Source organism: Lutra lutra, chromosome 5 (assembly GCF_902655055.1).
Source record: "Lutra lutra chromosome 5, mLutLut1.2, whole genome shotgun sequence".
Classification (NCBI taxonomy): Eukaryota; Metazoa; Chordata; class Mammalia; order Carnivora; family Mustelidae; genus Lutra; species Lutra lutra.
This window is the reverse complement of record NC_062282.1, coordinates 21,877,111-21,891,042: the sequence shown is the minus strand read 5'-3', so window position 1 is coordinate 21,891,042 and position 13,932 is coordinate 21,877,111. Positions and strand designations below refer to the sequence as shown.

Sequence of the window (13,932 nt, the reverse complement as noted above, 5' to 3'; positions counted from 1 at the left end):
CAGCCTCAATTTTCTATTCTTTGCCGTTTTCCATGAGGACATTTAATAATCTGGCACTAACTGAGATGATCAGAACCTTCTTCTTCCCAGTGGTCTTCATGAGCTCAAGTAGCACAATAAAATTCCTAAGAAAATGTATGTACATGAAGGAAACTAGAAATTCTTCATCAAATGGTGTTTCAATCTCTAAGGGCCATGCAGATTGCATTGTCTAAGAGAAGAACTAGAAATACCACAGTGAAAATGGATTTTAAACTCTCTGACGTGTTTCCAGTGACTTTGGTTTTGTCCAAAATATTCATGCAACATTGACAGCAAGCAGAAAGTTTTAATACTTAGGGGAACTGAGCATGAAATGTAGATTCAGTGTTATGTGGTGTTGCATTCAGCAATATGGACATACTCAAAGGAAAAATCAAAGTCTGAGTTGAATGAACATGCCCACAGGATTCTGGTTTTTAAATGATGCGACACAAGAAAAAAAAAAAATGGTCCATGACAAAAGATTTACAATTGTGTTAACCTAGTGATCCGCAGGGGCACGTGCACCCGAATGTTTATAGCAACAATGTCTGCAATAGCCAAACTATGGAAAGAACCTAGATGTCCTCTACAGACGAATGGATAAAGAAGATGTGGTATATATACACAATGGAATACTATGCAGCCATCAAAGAAAATGAAATCTTGCCATTTGCGACGACGTGGATGGAACTAGAGGGTATCATGCTTAGCGAAATAAGTCAATCGGAGAAAGACAACTATCATATGATCTCCCTGATATGAGGGAGAGGAGATGCAACATGGGGGTTAAGGGGTAGGAGAAGAGTAAATGAAACAAGATGGCATTGGGAGGGAGACAAACCATAAGTGACTCTTAATCTCACAAAACAAACTGAGGGTTGATGGGGGGAGGGGGTTGGAGAGGGGGGTGGGGTTATGTATATTGGGGAGGGTATGTGCTATGGTGAGTGCTGTGAAGTGTGTAACCGGGCGATTCGCAGACCTGTACCCCTGGGGATAAAAATATATGTTTATAAAAAATAAAAAAAAAATTAAAAAAAATATGCCCAATTAATAGACAACTAGCACATTTTCTAAAATAGTTATTCTCAGTTTCTTAAATTGTTAAATTTAAAAAAAAAATTGTTACCAAATGTATTGCAAAGGTAAGTATAATGCTGTCAACAAAATTTTATTTAGAAAGAAATATATTAACATGATTATAGATTGGTTAGCACACATAACTCATCAGAAGTATATCGGGGGGGCACCTGGGTATCTCAGTCAGTTAAGCCTCAGACTTAGTTTCAGCTCAAGTCATGATCTCAGGAACCTGAGACCCTAAGACCTACATTGGGCTCCGTGCTCAGCAGGGAGTCTGGTTCTCTGCCTCTGTCCCTCTCCTTCCCTCTCTCTCTCCCCTTGTTTGCGCATCCTCTCTCTCTCTAAAATAAATAAATCTTAAAAAGATAAAGAAGTATATCAGGATATTTTATGAGTTATTTATGTCCTGCATAGAACTAAAATGCATTGCTTCTCAAATTAGTATCTAAGACACATTACTATATTTACTCCACCAAGAAAAGAAAATAAATATTTGAATACAAAATAGTTGAGAAATATTCATTTTAATATATATTATAAAAGCATAAATATGAACCTAACTTCACTGATATATGCTAGTTAAAATTAAAAATATACTGAAAGAATGCTTTCTCCATGTAGAATAGAGTACTTTTTGTTTCCATTTATGAATTAAGAACAAGACTTTCAGAGTTGTTTTTGTTTGTTTACTTTTTCCATCTATTAAACTGTCTGTTGATATTAGTATCCTTATTTGGTGCAAGAATAATATCTTACTAAGTTGGTGCACTAATTATCACTTGAGTATATGGATTCACAGGTAAATTAGAAGTCACTTATACTATAAATATAAGCCATGAAAAAATCAATTAAAGAGATTTCCAACAGCTTTATATTTTTCTGTAGCATATTTATTGCATAGTCAGGAGGATGATTAACATTTTTAATACTTCATAATAGCTGAAAAAATTTCCCAGACTTATTAGGAGAGCATTCTGCTCTGAGTTTGGCACATTTGCTCTATCAGCCGTTCAATTGGAAAAGCCCTACATTCTTCAACATACAGCCTTTAAACCAATTGTTTACAAGCAAGGATCTTAAGCTTCTTAGCATTGTTTAAGCATTGTTTCCATATTTGCTTCTACGTCTCACTGGCATAATTCTATAGACGTACAACTTTGTTGTTACTGCTGTTTTGTTACTAAGTATAAGATTTGAATGTATTCTTCTATGTATCATCCAACAACCCTAAATCCTTACTGAATCTCCATTCTGTAAACCTGGGATTCCCAAAACTCTAGACTGTTCAGAATCACTTCAAAGCTTCTTATGATAGATTAATGTACCTGTCCTCAGAATTTCAGATTCAATAGGGGCTCAATAATTTGCATTTCTAAGAAGTTCCCATATGATGTGCTGCTGCTGCTGCTGGTCTCTGGATGTTTATTAAAATATTCAAAGAGTTAAACCAAAAGCATTCAGAAGTTAATACCCTGGTCTAATTGGTGAACTTGTTTCTAATCCACATAGCTGTTCTTGGATCCAAGCAATCTATTCTATTCCGGAATGACATAAAATATATTCAATACTGCTTCTTGGAAATTTAAATAGAATGCCTTATCAAAACCTTTCTTTAATTGTGCACTTTTAAATATTACCAATTGATAACTGCAGAAATGTGAACTTTACTTATTACATCATTTTATAAGTTTATAATAACACCAATATTTTAATCAATAATTCAGTTGTAGGGGCACCTGGCTGCGTTGTCCGTTTGGCATTTGACTTTTGGTTTGGCTCAGGTAGTGATCTCGGGATGGAGGGATAGAGCCCTGCCTTGGCCCCACACTGGGAGTCTGCTTGAATTTTTCTTTCCCTCTTCCTCTGCACCCCCACCACTTGCATGCATTTAAAATAACAAATAAATAATAATAAATAAATCTCAATAAATAAATAAATCTCAAATAAATAAATCTTTAAATATATATATATTATTAATTCAGATGTAAAATAAGTTTAAGGGCACTTTTTGTCATGTTTGTTTTCACTAAGAATTGTAAAAAGGACATAAGTAAAATCATGTTCAAATTATAAGTTTTAATTAGTCTAGTTACAAAAAAACAAGAATAAAAATATGAATCGGGCACCTGGGTGGCTCAGTGGGTTAAGTCTCTGCCTTCGGCTCAGTTCATGATCTCAGGGTCCTGGGATTGAGGTCCACATCAGGCTCCCTGCTGAGCAGAGAGCCTGCTTCCCAACCCTCCCACTGGCCCCCGACTGTCTCTATGCCTACTTGTGATCTCTCCCTACCAAATAAATAAATAACATCTTTTAAAAAAATGTGCATCAAAGTAACATAGCCTAGCTTTAATTCCATATAACAATTTCAATCTGTGTCCCAAATCATTTCCAAACTAGATCCTTTCATAAGATTTCTAGTGACCAACTACAATAAATATAGTCTTCAAATCTTACCAATACTTCATAACTGAAGTATAAATCCTCTTTTGACTTTAGTTTTTCCAAATATGCCAAGTTTCATCAGCTTTGCTGTAGAAGTTAAAACGTACATTATTCAAAGTGAAATTTACCTTTCTTTAACCACTGCAACATTATTTTAGGTGGAACCGGTTGTCATAAATCAATGAAACATCAGTTTAGAGGTTAAAGCTTCCTCCTGAGGAAATGTTTCTAAATTTTTCGAATGCAAAAATTGAGTATTTCTCCCTAATCCCAAGAGTCAGATCTTATTGTAGTATTATCTGACATAAATAGTATGTGTATGTGTGTGCATGTGTCTGTGTACTTCCCAGTGAAACATCTTATATGGTAAATGTTAAATAAGTTCAGATGCTTATTGCCTTACTCAATTAAAGCAGCTGTTGAATGAATTTTCAAAAAGGTTGTTGCTATGCCAATATCAGAGCTTACATTTAAAATGCAATGCTAATTTTATCACACAGTGGTATCAATTTTAAAGAGACATTGTTCCACCATTAGCTCCTCCATTTATTAACTGTGTATTCAATACTCACCCGGTGGCAGGTACTACATTAGGGATGAGTGGATGAACAAAGGATTCTTTCTGGCATACATAAATTACAGCTTTTTGGCTCTTTCCCTATATCCTTTTTTTTTTTTTTTTTTAAAAACTGTATCCAAGCAATTGCTGAGTCCTTATTAGGACTTATTAAAAACATTCAGAGGCCTAAATAAAATTCATCTGAATAAAATTCATCTAAAAAAGGCCTAATGTTAGACCTTTAGAAGGTCTTTTCTGGAAACGTTTTTAGAGTTGTGCCACGTGATGCTGGATATTCTAAAAATGCAGGAAAATTTCTTTTTTGATTTATAGTAGACATTTCCTTTTTAGAGGCCATCGCTTCTCTTCATTCATACTACCTGTTTAACAATTAATGCCTTTGGCACAGCTAGGTTTAATTTGATTAGACTGGACACTTTACCAAGTAAATCAATCAAACTCCCTTCCCCTGGAATTCTGATTCAGGAAACTGCTGAGAAATAGATAATAATGATCACCTGAATTATAAGTTTAAGAGCACATAAAATCATGGATGGAATTAATCAGGAAAGTAATAAAAGACAGCTGGTCTTGTTTACCAAACAGAGGAGGGGAACAGAGCAGGTGCACATGAGAAAGGATGTAGCTCGATGGGGAATTAGGAACCTGTAGAATGCTGATATTCTGATTCCAGACACCCTCTCGTGACTTGAGCCAGTTATGTTTTCCTTAAAATTGAAAGTTTCTTGACTACACCAAAAATAATTCTGTTTCCCCAAAACAGCTGCAAACCATGTGAAACAAATCTATTGAAGGCATATTAGTAATCAAACTGTTTATGGTCCAAATAAGCCATTAGGTTATAGATTGAGAAATCTTTTATAACCCCAGGTACAATATGTTGAAAATTGCTGTCATTAAGATGAATAAAAGGAAGTTAGAATACAAACTATTTTAATGATTCTTTTTAAAATTTCTAAACAGAAAAAGGAGTGCAATGTGTTTTGAGACATGGCTTTGTTTTTAAAATATCTGTACATTTCTCTCAGAGTAAGAAAAACTCATTCTCCCATTTTAGAACGCTTTTTAAACCAAACCAAACTTATTGGACTAAAGATCTGTTTCTATATGCAGTCTCACAGGCTTTTGATCTTACCCAGTTTCAGTTCTTAACTATGAGTAACCCAAAATTAAGAACAAATGTATTAAGCTCTGGGATGTATGGGTAAAATTCTATTTCAAATTGAACGACATTCACCATGAAGTTTTTTCATGGGAAGAGATGTTTATAATCTTTTTCAAAAGAATATATTAAAAGTTGCTGAGTTTCCACCACCTGTTCCTGACAGCTATTTCAGTGTAAGTAATACATCACAGGGGTGATGGCAATCTGATGATGTATTGGAACTATACATCATTGTGGTGACGGCGCTTTAATGACAGATGAGTAATACATCTTCAGGTAAAGCTCTCAAATTTAGGCCTGCCTGGAAAATAGAGTTTCTGGAAGAAGAAAACATCTTATCAACTTTATAAAAGAATGCATGTAATAAAAGATCAGAAAGCTGTAAGTTTGGATGCAGAAATGAGATGTTATTAATGTCCATAACTTTTTTTTCTTAACATGTTTATTACAAGTCAAATGTCTTTTGCGTTAAAAAGCATTCCTTCTTATTTTTGTCTTCTTTACACTTCATTTATCCATCACTGCAACATGTATCATAGTGTATTACTTTTTTTGTTGTTGTTGTTATTTTTCCTTGTAACTAGAAGAAATTTCCTTTTGGCTAAGAATCTTTAAAGCCAGTGGCACTCCTCTTGCTAATAAAAATATCCTAACTCTGTATGGGTGGAGACATTTTTTTGTCAATTTATTTCTGCTTTTTTCATCTTAAATAAACTATTCAAAAACACAGTTTCTGGGTGATTTTAATTCCCTAAACAGCTTAATTTTTTTTTTTTTAATTTTTACATGGATATGAAGAGCAGTAACCTTTTGTCTATTATACTCATTAAGGGGAATAATCAAAAGATATCCTTGGAACAGACTATCAACACTCTGCATTTTAAAGGAAGATTATTGGGACACCTGGGTGGCTCAGTTGGTTAAGCGGCTGCCTTCAGCTCAGGTCCTGATCCCAGCGTCCTGGGGTCAATTCCCACATCAGGCTCCTTGCTCGCTGGGGAGCCTGCTTCTCCTTTGCCTGCCACTGCCTGTGCTCTCTCACGCTCGCTCTCTCTCTGACAAATAAATAAAATCTTAAGAAAAAAATAAATAAAGGAAGATTATTATCTTCTACCTACATTAAAAAATAAGAGCACTTTTATTTCAAAAATTGTGGGACTGTTAGAAACTGTTGAGGTATATATTTAATTTTGAAATTTAGCGTAAAAATGATAAAGGATGCATTTTATATATGCGAATTACAGTCAAATAGCAGAAATCCCTAACAAAACTTACAGAACTTGACAAAGGTGATAAAATGTGTTTTTATAAACCAAAATATTACAATCGGTCTAGCTATAAGAGGTAAAATGACATTATAATGTTTGTCGCATGCCTAGATCTCTGGGTGACATGTTAGAAATAGTCACTCTTATGTTGTAAATCTTATCCCAGGTTTGCCTCTATTATTAACACAAGAAATTATCCAAAATGAAAACTAAGATAATTCTATTAACCTGTTATTAGAAAAAAAATCTATAATCTAGGTCTGAAACTTAAAAAGGAATTTATTTGACTTTTCCTTTACTCTAAATTAGATCTAAGTATTATACCTAATTTTTTCCTCTCTTTTTATTTAGCATTTTGTTCCTGAAGAGGAGGACATATAGCCCAAGGATACATGGAAACCAAAACACAGTGCCAGCTAAGCTGTCTTAAATTAAAGACAGTGGTAAATTGCCTGGGAGTGAATCTCGATGAGATAATGGGGAAATCAGAACTATGGTCTTTTGTGGCAATCAGACTTGGATTTGACATGTTAGCGGGGATTAAGGCATGACACCTAACTATTTAAGTCTCCAGCTGATCTTCCATTAAATTTGTAGATATCATACATCTCTGAATGGGATATTATGAGAATTAAATTAGAAAATATATGTGAAAGAGAAGGCCTGGCATATTTTAGGCACTCAGTAAATAGTAATTATAGATTTTGAATTAAATAAACAGATCAAATTTTTTTAACTGATTTATTTGAAAGAGTAAGCGAGCACACAGAGGGAGAGGGAGAGGCAGACTCCCTGCTAGGCAGGGAGCCCAATGCAGGGCTCCATGCTAGGACCCTGGGAACATGACCTGAGCTAAAGGAGACACTTAATCGACTGAGCCACAGGTGCCCCAAAGAGAGAAATTTTTAAACAGATTCTTCTTTGAGTTAAAAAAAATGTATTTTCCAACCATTTAAAAATAGCAAGAATAATAGTTACTGTGTTAGAACTTAAGCAAAACAATAAAAAAAAAGAAATCCAATATCTATAAATCTCAAAATGCATGTCTTTTTATTTCTTTGTGAATAAGACACTTGCTCTATTGAATTAGGCTTCTGAGCCATCAATTTCAACTTTCTAAAATGCAACTTTTTGGGGGGTAGGGTTGAGATGAGAAGTATATTTCTCTTTTATCATGTCCCTAAAATGTGTGAATATATTTCAATAAATATTCTTGTGGTTACAGGATGAGAGGGTTCAGAAAAAGTCTTCCCAAAATATACCACTTTGGCATGTAGACTATTTTGAGTTGAAGCCAATTAAGACCAAGCAGATTGAAGATAAACGTTCATATCTCCCTCAAACTACCTAAAAGAATTTAGATAGGGACTTGGCCCAAAAAGAGAACTATCACAGAGATAACTTTTTTATCTGAATGACCTATCTGTATGGCAGGAAAAATCTAATTACCCAACATCTGGTCTTATTGTCCTGTGAGTCACACTCCTCCCCTTTAAAGCCCTTAGTCCTTATCCCATTCCTCAGCTCAAGATGGAATATAAACCTCAATTGACCTGCTCTCTTTAGGTCTCATTGTCCTTTGCCAAGCCTCATACATGTAATTAAATTTTTCTCCTGTTAATCTCTCTTATGTTAATTTGATTATTAGACCAGCAAAAGGACCTAAGGGTAGAAAGAAGTTTTTTCTTCCCCAACAAAGATAATGCATCTTGTAAAAAATAGGTTCAAACCAGTATAAGGTGCTTCGTGACGAGGTAAAATAAGAAACTGAAATAGTGAGAAATAGAGACCTTTGCTGCTTTGCTAGAGCTGCCTGCCCTACATGTCTCTGTTTTATCCATATGAGAAACAGACTTCTCTGTACCCTTAAATACCTAGAAGAAGATGGCCATCTCAATTCATTTCAAATGGGACCTGCAGAGAGAGATTGGTGTCTTTATTTTTCAATTTGAGATTCCTTAAGAGAGAATTTCATTGACCCACCTTGAGTCCATGTGAACCTTCCACCCACCCACACAACCTTTGTGCTGGGACTGCCTTGTACAGACAGAGTTATTGAAGCCAACACACTAAGGGAGGAAAAACAGTTAACCCTCTACCCTTCTAAGTTCTTAGCTGAACTCCTACATGGAAAAAAAAAGATTAATAGTAAAAAACAAAACAAAAAGCTGAAAAACATGTATACCTCTTGTATACATGGAGATAACCATAAAAATTGAGTAACTTCCTGAAATAGCCTAAGTCACTGCCTTAAACACTATCTCCAGCTAAAAACAAGGAAAAGATGTTGGGGGATAGAGAAGCCAGTGATAGGAGCTTATTAGGAAAAGCACAATAATCAAGGGTATGACTGTTATGCAGATTTAAATTAGTTGCCTTCTATATTAGTAAGAATTTCTAGAGATTTATATTCTTCTCTTGTTGGTTCAAAGAGGGATAAACCCTTACAAATGGAAATTTCCCTTATAAATGTATATGTCACTTACAAAAGGGTAACTCCTACTAGGTTTTCAGAGCTTCTCCTGTGTCTGCTCTTTCTTAAAAGTAACCAGCCCAAGATAATTCCCACTGAGAATGCCAAAGAGACATATGCCAAAGAGATACATTTTGGGGTGACAAATTCTGCTCTCCTTCAGTCCAAACTTGGGGAATGTTGGTAGGTAAGGGAGTTCACAGGTGTGGTTAATTTATCAATTGTTTCAGTGCACTAGCATTGCACATTTTTCTTAATAGAAGTCACTCTGCAGTGCTTTTAATCTGTCCGAGTTGTGGAATGATCCAAAAGAACACAATGTTATGACACATTAATATTTAAAGAGTTCACATAATCTAAGCTATGACCAGGCTAATCAGAAAAACAACTGATTTGATGTTGCCAAACTTCTACAAAGTGTAAGAAAGAACTGAGATATAATAAGCCACTGTACCTAGGTGAACTTATAATGCATAAGATATACAAATTATAAACAAACACTTTGGGGGAAATAAGTATCCCTGTGAAGTGTCTAAATGAAGAATAATTAACAAAAAAACAGATACCATTTGTTGGCAGAAAAAAGGAAGTAATAATGCACAACTTAGTATGCTTTTTGCAAAGTGCAAAACTGCAGTAATCAGTAACAAAGAAAAAGAAAAATCTGATAAAGCAACTCACTTTGCCTAAGTTTAATTTAATAATTTAATACTTAAACTCCAAAAGACTTATGAAATTATGACAAGTGGCCAAAAGATAAAAGCATGTGCACATATCCATATACTCTTTGGACCTTGATTTCATTTGGTCCAGTGGCTTTTTGCCTTGCCTTTAAATTTTTAAGAACAACAAAAATGTATAATACATATGTTTTGCAGTTTGGGAATACAATTCAAATCTATAGTAACCTGAGAAAAAAATATTAAGGCAACACAACTCTATTTGTAATATGATAAATTAATAAAGAGAATCTTTGAGTGTGATAATATTTTTAACTGCCATTAAACAAAAAAATTGATATTTTTAAGTCATTATGAAATAAAGACAATAGTATATTTACTCAATTGCCTGATATTTTCTCAAAATACCAGAATGCATCATAAAGTATTGTAAATTTAAGATCATATATGCATATATAGGTATAAAATTAAGACTAATGCATTGTTATGCAAAAATCTTTCACGTAAGGGCTATCATTTAGCAATAAAAATATAACAAAATTCAAAAAACATATATTTAGTAACTGAGTTAAATCAATAATGAGAAGGACCTTGCAACAAAATTCATTATGAAAGAAATTAATTTTGCAAAAAATTGCATAATAATAAGGTCAGAATGAACTATAAATACAGTAAGTACTCTACCACGATATTCCTCAAGCTTCTTTTTTTTTAAATTAATGAATGGCACAGATATTAAATTTTTAGTTCTTTACCATTAAATTCTTGATCAGTTTTTTCAGTGCTATGCTATGCTGAGTAATGGCCCCATAAAAAATGTCCACATTTAATCTAGAGCCTGTGTATGTTATCTTATTTGGCAATGGCTTTGCCAATGTTAAGGATCTTGATATGAGAAATTTATACTCAATTATTTGCCCAAGTGCCCAAAGTGCAACCATCAGTATTCTTAAAAGAAAGAGGCAGAACGAGATTTCACGCATAAGTGTATAAGGCAATGTGATCAGAAAAGGCAGAGATTGGAGTTCCACAGCACAAACTAAAGAATGCTGGCAGCCACCTGAAGCAGAGGAAGCAAGGGATAGATTCTCCCCAACATCCTCCAAAGGGATGTGACCCTGCTGGAAGCTTGCTTCTTGATATCGGCCCTGTAAGACTGTATACTGACTTTTGGACTTTTTATATACACAGTCCACTTAACATAGTATAATTGATTTATATTCTATCACAAACTCCTTATCTCATTTTAGATTCTGAACTATAGCCCATAAACCACATTCTAGGAACACATGTTAAGCTCATCTGTCCCTTCCCTCAACATAAATACAGTCTCATATTTGTTTCTTTAGTTTATTTTCATCACTTGGCATTTCTTTATCCTCAAAGAAATAAGTGTCATTTAAAATCTACAAACTTAAAAGCTTCTCACTATTTCCTTTAAATTACTTTTTTAAGAAGTCTATAAAAGAATTACCCTTGCAACAATTTCATTTCTTATAATTTTATATTCAGAAATAATTAACTTAATCCTCTATACTACTGATTACTTTCATTTTTATTTTTATTTATTTTTTTAAAGGTTTTGTTTATTTATTTGATAGAATGAGAGTGGCAAGTAGAGGGAGAGGGAGAAGCAGTCTCCCCATGGATCAGAGAGCCCAACATGGGGCTCAATCCCAGGACCCTGAGATCATGACCTGAGCTGAAGGCAGATGCCCAACCAACTGAGCCAGCCAGGTGCACCATTTTTATTTTTATTTTTTTAAAGATTTATTTATCATTTATTTGAGAGACACAGAGAGAGAGATTGGGAAAGGGTAAGGAAAGAAGGAAAGGAAGAAGGAGAGAAGCAGACTTGCCATTCAGCATGGAGCCCATGTGGGGCTCAATTTCATGACCCTGAGATCATGAGCTGAGCTGAAATCAGGACTTGGATGTCTAACTCACTGTGCCACCCAGGCACCCCTGCTACTGATTATTTTTATACAATCCCCTAAACATGGAGAAAATTGTCATTGCCACTCCATGCCTTTTGCAAAGAGCTTATTTTGGTGGTTAGATGAAAGTCAACCTATAAATAAATAAAAACATATGCCTCCCTTATTAGTCAGTTTCTCTATGTTCAATAGATTAACATATTTGGGAACACTATTTTCAAATACTTTTATAAATAATGATTTTGTTTAACATAATAAGGATCCCTAAATAAAACTAATGTGTTTAGCTATGGACACACATTCAATTTATTATCAAAGGTACTTAGCTTTGCGCAGTGGCAGTATCGTAGCCAATGAGGTTTATCCGAGGCGCGATTATGCTATTATCAAAGGTACTTGACAAATAGATCTAAACCTCTGAGTTAGAATATTAGTATTAAACATTAGAAATAGCAAACATCGCCCTATTAATGGAATGAAAAGCTATAGAGAGCTGTAAATTTTTTAAAAAGCCAATGAGTGTTGATTTCTTTATAATAACATGAATTGAAATGAAATGTGACACATTTAACTTGAAAGGATGTTACAAACTTACCTTCAAAAGATGGTGTATTGATTGACAAAAATGAAGTTTCCTTTACCAAACACTTATTTTAAACTCATTCGTATGAAGACTGGTTTTTCTGGAACTACTGTGTGTATGAGAGGTAAGAGGAAGCAATAACCTTGAAATAAGCTGAAGTAAAAAAAACAAAACAAAACCAAAAAAAAACCTTATTTAAATTAAAACTAATTTAAGTAGTCTGCTATGATCCTTAATACACCCATTATGATTCTTCTTTTCTATAAACTATCAATGGGACTATTATTTCCCTGCAATAAATCAATTTTAATGTTTTTTTTTGTTTTTTTTTTGTTTTTTTTAAAGATTTTATTTATTCATTTTACAGACAGAGATCACAAGTAGGCAGAGAGGCAGGCAGAGAGAGAGAGGAGGAAGCAGGCTCCCTGCTGAGCAGAGAGCCCGACGTGGGGCTCGATCCCAGGACCCTGGGACCATGACCCGAGCCAAAGGGAGAGGCTTTAACCCACTGAGCCACCCAGGCGCCCCAATTTTAATGTTTATCAGACATTTCTTCAGAGATTTCAGATCAGATCCTCACCCCCAACTCCCTTTTACAAGCTCCTTTATTCAAAGGAAATTTATACTGGCATTTTTCATTCGTGAAAGAAAGAAAAGATCTCACTTACTGTTCTTTTCTCAGAAGTAATGAGTTTTAGAGACTGTAGTTACATGCACAAAACAGTCAAATTTTGACTTTGAGAAAGTATTTTTACTTTCTGTTCAAGCTCAATTTTATATACCAATGTGGAAAAAAGAAAATACACCTACATATGAAACTCACCCTTCCTCAGATCAGGACTTTAAAAGGTTCTAAAGGCATTTCTTATTAGATAGACAAAATGCCACTGAAATTGGCAGATGGACTGGAGATACAGATTTCCATGGTAGTTCTGTAGAGGATTCTTCCATTTAAGCTATGGGGAGGGGGCGGGGGAGGAGGGCAGAAGCACAACCTTCATTAAGAGGAGGGAAAGAAATGATTTCTGAAGCATACAGTTTTTTGTAAGCCTCATCCTCAGATATCAATATGGTAAACAAAATATTTCAGGAATCACTCAATAGGAAGACAGATACTGCAAAAAGGGGGCCTTAATATCTTTTGTATATTTAAGGCTTTATGTTCATGTTTTTAGTTTTACTTTCTTTCTTTCTCCTTAATAACTTGAAGATAAACACTAAAAATGCAAAAGGTTTTATATTTTCACTAAGGGACTGTGGAAACCTTGGGAGATCACATGCACTTCACAGTCAATGAGGAAGAAAGAAAAAAAAAAGCTGTTGAAATGAAAAAAGTGATGATAGTTTGTAACATTCTTCAAGTTGTGGGGTAATCTGTTATTTAAAAAATTAAAATTGCGACCAATAGGTAATATATCCATGGCTGTGGAAGTTACCATTTATTTATATCTTGTGTTGAGTTAATTAGCCTTTGAAGTACCTCTGTAATGTCTGAACCATCTAGAAAGTGTTTGTTTAAATATGAAATTCTGTTGAAAAAAATCTAAATGCAAGAGTTTGTTAATTAATGAAAAATTGACCTTAGGGATCTCTTGTTGCTGGTGAAATAGGTGGGGCTTAAAATAGAAGGTTAAGATTATTCTGATCCCACCATTCTTCAATGAATGAGATATGTAATAGCAGACAAGCTCAGCTGA

The 13,932-nt window shown here is 34.4% G+C and overlaps 1 pseudogene; it reads left to right on the top strand.

Annotated features, from left to right (window-relative positions):
• Positions 1-11,976: 11,976 nt before the first annotated feature.
• On the top strand, positions 11,977-12,098 carry LOC125101374 (uncharacterized; annotated as a pseudogene).
• The last annotated feature ends 1,834 nt before the right edge of the window (positions 12,099-13,932 follow it).